This window comes from Hesperophylax consimilis, chromosome 26 (genome assembly GCF_061612785.1).
Source record: "Hesperophylax consimilis isolate HC1 chromosome 26, BYU_Hcon_1.0, whole genome shotgun sequence".
Taxonomy (NCBI): Eukaryota; Metazoa; Arthropoda; class Insecta; order Trichoptera; family Limnephilidae; genus Hesperophylax; species Hesperophylax consimilis.
This window is the reverse complement of record NC_142861.1, coordinates 23,462,461-23,468,460: the sequence shown is the minus strand read 5'-3', so window position 1 is coordinate 23,468,460 and position 6,000 is coordinate 23,462,461. Positions and strand designations below refer to the sequence as shown.

Below are 6,000 nucleotides of genomic sequence, written 5' to 3'. Positions count from 1 at the left end.
ATGGCCTGCCTAAAAAATGTCCATGTTTTCTTCGATGTAAATTGGAAAAATGGTCTAGGTACGATTTACCATACCGGTGGTACGATTAACCGTACCAGTTCGTTAAATCGTACCGAAAACCATTTTTTATAAAATGTTTAATTTGAAAACATTCTAGATGCCTGTAAAATATGATTTAAATGAATATCGTACGGTACGATATTCATGTTCATATTATTCGTACCCAATAAAATAAGTATTTATTTGAACCTAACTCCAATCCTCTAACCCATTTCGATCATACAGTATTGAGAGTTAAGTGCAAAGTGGTACGATATACCATACTCTCCCCTACATTGAAATGATCTTCACAGCAAGAATGACGAGATTTAGCAGAAAGTACACCATTTTTTTAAATTCACTTTTTGATCGCGTAGCACCACTTTTTACGCCTAATAACATCATTTGGGACATGTATAAATAAATTTTTTTGGTGTCGAAGATGTTGTATTTGCACACTTTGGTACTATACAGTATTTATACACGGGGTTGGCGGACATTTTCTTCGAAAAATAAATGATCAACTGAAGACTAACTACTGGATCCTAAAACGCGACAATGGCAGCTGTCAAATAAGGGGTGTGTTGTGACGTCACAAGCCAAAACCGCGCGAAAGAAGTCGTTTTGGCCCTAATTTGAAATGTGAATATTCAAAACGTTGTTGAAAGATTATTCCTATCGTAAAAAAAAATTGTTTGAATATTCTAGTTTGTAATTTTTCTCTTTAATGTTTGGTAAAAAAAAAAGTGATTGTACCCTATTACTGCAACTGAAATTCGGCGACATTAGGATACTTAATGTTTGAAAAACGGCGACATTAGGCCAAGATCCGTTGGCAGCACTGACCGTAAGCGACTCAACTTATCAATCAGATAACTTATCAAATAGATAGTTGATTTATGTTATCAATCTGTTTTGATAAGTTGCGAGAGAGCCGTAAATTTCCGCGTGAGCGATTAGACCTGTCAAAAACTTACGTTAGAAAAACTTCTTTGGTATAAATTACGGTAAGCGACTTTAATGTGTCGTTTACATGGTAAATTTGTCGAAAGTCGCTTACGTGAGCAACTTACAAGTGTAAAGGCAGCTTAAAGATCAGTGGCATATCGGTTTATCTATGTTTATCTATGTTTCGAAGTGTTTGTTTTTCTAAATAATAATCGCAACATGAAGGATTAGACAAAGAAATCCCGTAAAGGTAAAAATGCTTCAAATAATATTATTTCCATTGTAATTTTTTTTTAATAACTATAACTTTTTTTCATACCTACCACATGCAGACGACGATTAAGTCTACAGGGAATAGGCATACTGTTTTTTTCATTTTCTCCTCTTCTTACCACGTGATTATTATAATCTTGGCAAACTTTTGTTAAACATTGTTTCCAAGTGCGAACTACAACAAGAAACAACTATTTACATGCATAAAATAGGTTATTAGGTCTTAGTTTGGGTTAATTAAGTAATTTATGCGTATTTAAATTGAAACGAAAGTTTTATCAAAGGGGCCGTTCAAGTATTATGTAAGCACTATAGGGGGGCAGGGGGGTCTTTGCTTTGCTTATTTTTGATGACATGGGGGGGTGGGGGGGGGTCGAGATAGTGATTACGTCAGCACTGCTCAGCAGTAGTTATTTTTTTTTACACATTGGCAACCCACACATTGTCTATGTTTGAAAACCGAATGAATGTGAGCAGATACACAACAACATTAAGCAGCAAAATGGCAGCAAACATCCAATGTAATCGAAAACTTAGAATCATGGATTTGGGTGTCATGGACTGAAGGCTGTTAATTGGAATTAATATGTATACCAAAAGTTCGAAAGAAGTTTGTTTTGTTCGTAATAGTACTTAATAAGATTATAATATTTGTACCTTAGTCTATGTTGAATACTGTGTCAGTAAAGTTTGTTTAAATGAATATTATGTGCATTAAAGTTCCCCAATCCTAAGTCTATTTTATAAGTCCTGCTTATGAATCAATAAAAAAACAGAATACATTAACAGAAAAATGCATATAGGTACCAATTTTTACGTAAGCATGGGAGGGGGGGAGGGAAGAGCTTTGCTTACTTTTGGTGACAAGGGGGAAGTGGGGGTAAATAATTGTAATAAATCTCCTTACGTAATACTTGAACGGCCCCAACTCCATACTAAATAAATCCAAAATGACAGAAAAGGGATCGTTTTATAAGGGAAATTCGAATAAAAACTTTGAATAAAAAATTAACTTATCGCTGCCGACTCTATCCCGACGTAAATAGTTGTTTCTTGTAGTAATTAAGTCGAAGCGAAGTGTATTTACCGAAATCTGTGCCTTTTAAAAGTGCGTATTAAGTAAAGTATTATCAAGATTATGTACGTAAGAATGCCATGAAATCAAAACCTACTCCTCCAAACAATTGTTCCAATGAAATGATAAATTGGACCTAAGACTAACCCATAAAATTCAATGTCCAAAATTCAAACATTTTTACAAGAAATTCAAATCATTCAAGGCAACGATATACAAGTGATCACTTGTATCTTGACTTCTGGACCGAACAAACACGCGAAAGCGTTCAGTTTGAGACAAAATTCAGGACATAAGGCCTCTGAAGATGGACAGTGAGATCTCTGAAGAAGGGACACGGGTTCGAGTCCCGTTGGCGTCATGTATCTTTTATCAGGAGATTTTTCAATGTGGATGAGTGTTTCAGGCGAATAATTATTGCTTGTAAAATAATTGTTACTCTTTGTGCTATGCATAAAAAATCTTGTCTTAAAAACATTAGTGTACCAAAAAAATAATAATTAATATTTAACAAGTTCAAGTATTTCACCAAAAAATGTAGACAATTTGTCTCGACGCCATCTAGTGAGAGAGTTAGCACTTACAATGCCTTTCTCATATAAAATAAAGTTGGTTGTTTTCAGGTGAAAAAATGTAACAAGCAGTAATTGTTGAATGAAACACTAGTATACATTGAATTATTTCGCGGGTAAGAGATAAGCCGCCATAGCTCAGTGGTCAGAGCTGTCGACCGGAAATCGAAGGGACACGGGTTCGAGTCCCGTTGGCGTCATGTATCTTTTATCAGGAGATTTTTCAATGTGGATGAGTGTTTCAGGCGAATAATTATTGCTTGTAAAATAATTGTTACCCTTTGTGCTATGCATAAAAAATCTTGTCTTAAAAACATTAGTTTACCAAAAAAATAATAAATACTATTTTTAACTCATAATGACAATCATGATGCTTCCATGCATCACGTCGATAGTATTGCATCCCAGTGAACGATCACGAGTAGATATTATTTTGAATATACAACGACGGTCATGCTGCATCCACGCATTACTTTGATAGTATTGCGTCCCCCTGGCCGATCACGCTGAAATATTATTATGAATACATAACGACGGTCTTGCTGCGTCTACGCATTACGTCGATAGTACTGCGTCCCCGTGGCCATTCGGAGTACATTGTTATATATTATTTGAGCGTTTGGTTGAGTAAATCATCAGATTTGGCAATATTGGGTTAATTTACAACGATGCCGCTTGTTACTCAGAACAAAGAAGCATTCTGCGTGGTTTTTAATGCATAACAACGATCGTGCTGCGTTTACGCTTTACGTTGGTAGTATTGCGTCCGTTTACGAATAGATATTATTTTTAAAACATATCGATGGTAGTGATATATCCACGCATTACATCGATAGTATTGCGTACCCGTGGCAGATCTAGATTAGGTATTATTTTTAATTAATGAAAGCAATATTAGCGAAACTCAATCAAACATCTGAAACGGAAAAATCTGAAAAAGGCACTGTCAAATTTGGGACTCGAACCCAGGACCTTTGGTTTTCCGAGCCGTGACTCTGCCAACTGAGATAATGTGTCCCTATCCGATTCGGTCATATTTACTGTAATATATTTCGACTAAGAATTACCAACAGAGTGGAAGTTACTCCCAGTATCGCCCTGGTGTAAGACCACCACTCAGAATTGAAACCATGCTCCAAGTGGCTTAAGCCGTGTTTAGTATCTAGATCTGAATATCCGGCTACTTCCCCAGCTTTCTCTTCCCCATCTCTTCCCCTTCCCGACTTACCTACAGCCTCACAATATACCCCAATTGAGGATGCCATAGTCTCACTGGATCCAAAAGGGAGCAGTTGGGACTCTTGTGAGATATTCACTATAAAAATAAAAATAAAACATAATCTTAATTTTCTTAACGCATATTTTTATTGGCTGCTATCTTTATGTATGATTGCAGGATTCAACTCGAACTAAATGCTATCTAGATAGTGTCTTGAATAAATTTATCAATTTTAATTTAATATGACACACCTGTTGACTTTTCTTCAAGTCTAGGATGATTATTATTTTATATTATATCTCTACACTATGTTTTCAAAACTCGTATAAGCGGAGTTTACACAAGTACACTATTTTACATTGAAATCATTATCGAACGAAGAACGAAACCCTATTGTTTTTTTAAGAAGAACATTCGGTGATAGCGAAACCCGGTCGGCACAAAGTATAAAAAATAAAAGTGGTGTTTACAAAGTTATTGTTAAATAATTACAAAGTTATTATTTAATTGCAAAGAAAATCGATTTAAAATTCTCTAATACCACCTCTTAACTTTTCTTATTGTTTGATGTTATTTATTTATTTATTTTATTTCAGGGAAATCAACAGTTTACAGTGTAGTTAGTTATACTTACAAGAACTAAAAAATACTAAATTTATCGAAGAAAGCAAACACTTTGTGGCTTGACACTATACAAAATGAAACAAATACTTTGTTTTAAACCACTTTATTTTAATTTATATTTCCTTGACCGGTTTGGATTGAACCCAAATATTGTGTTAAATAAATATAAAGTGGTTTAAAACAAAGTACGGTTTTATGAAATATACTAGAGAATTTAATAATCAAATACCATCATGTATTGATCACATATGGTGTGATTCCAACTACATTGATAATTTTCAAACAATAATATGGAGAAACAACATAACGGACCATCATACATGTATTCTTAACCTTAACATAGAAAAACAAAACATTAATAATAGTAATAAATCTAACATGCCTAAAATATCGATAAACCAACAAATACTTCATGAAAAACTGTCTCACGAAACATGGGAATCTATACTCTGCACAGAAGATGTAAATAATAGTGCTTTAAAATTTCATGACACCTTACAAAAGCATATAAAAGATTCAAGCTGTGAAATACACAAAAAAATATATTAAAAAAAATTCAAAAAAATTAAACCATGGATTACCCATGGTCTAGTGGTTTCCATTAGAGAAAAAGAAAAATTATTTAAACTTACAAAAAAATTCCCACTAAATAATTCGATTATTTTACACTTTAAAAAATACAGAAATAAACTAACGGCACTAATTAAAATGACCAAAGAAGAATTCTACAAACAAAAGATGTTAAATTCAGGTAACAGTGGTAAAAAAATTTGGAAAACAATAAATGAAATAATTGATAAAAAAGAAAGACAAGTGACATTTTAAAGCTGCACATTAACAATAATATGTTGCAAGTTTCTGATAACCCAAAACTATGTGCGAATGCTTTCAATAATTTTTTTTCAAATGTCGGAAAAAATCTCGCAAACGAAATAACTAACAACATAGATAATACCACCACATCAGGAATTCCAGTAGCTTCATTAAATAAAACGGTAAAAACATTCGAAACGATAACCGAACAAGAAACTGTTGTTATAATACAAAACCTAAAAACTGAGTCCGCACCAGGTTTTGATGGGATAACCGTTGAAATTCTGAAAAAAAATCTTAACTTTTTGAAAAAACCTATTACACATATCATAAATAATAGTCTTAAAAAAGGAATCTTTCCATCTATTTACAAAAAAACTATTATTTCACCGATTTTTAAATCAGGTGATACTAAAGAAATTAATAACTACCGACCT

At 33.4% G+C, this 6,000-nt stretch overlaps 1 protein-coding gene across 1 annotated transcript in view; it reads left to right on the top strand.

The window, feature by feature from the left end:
• Positions 1-1,161: 1,161 nt before the first annotated feature.
• Positions 1,162-6,000, top strand: part of LOC149411329 (heat shock 70 kDa protein cognate 4-like) — a 40,614-nt gene continuing 35,775 nt past the window's right edge. Inside the window, exon 1 of the mRNA XM_089647680.1 lies at positions 1,162-1,237. The gene's annotated coding sequence lies outside the window, so the exon portion shown is untranslated. The remainder of the gene's footprint in view (positions 1,238-6,000) is intronic.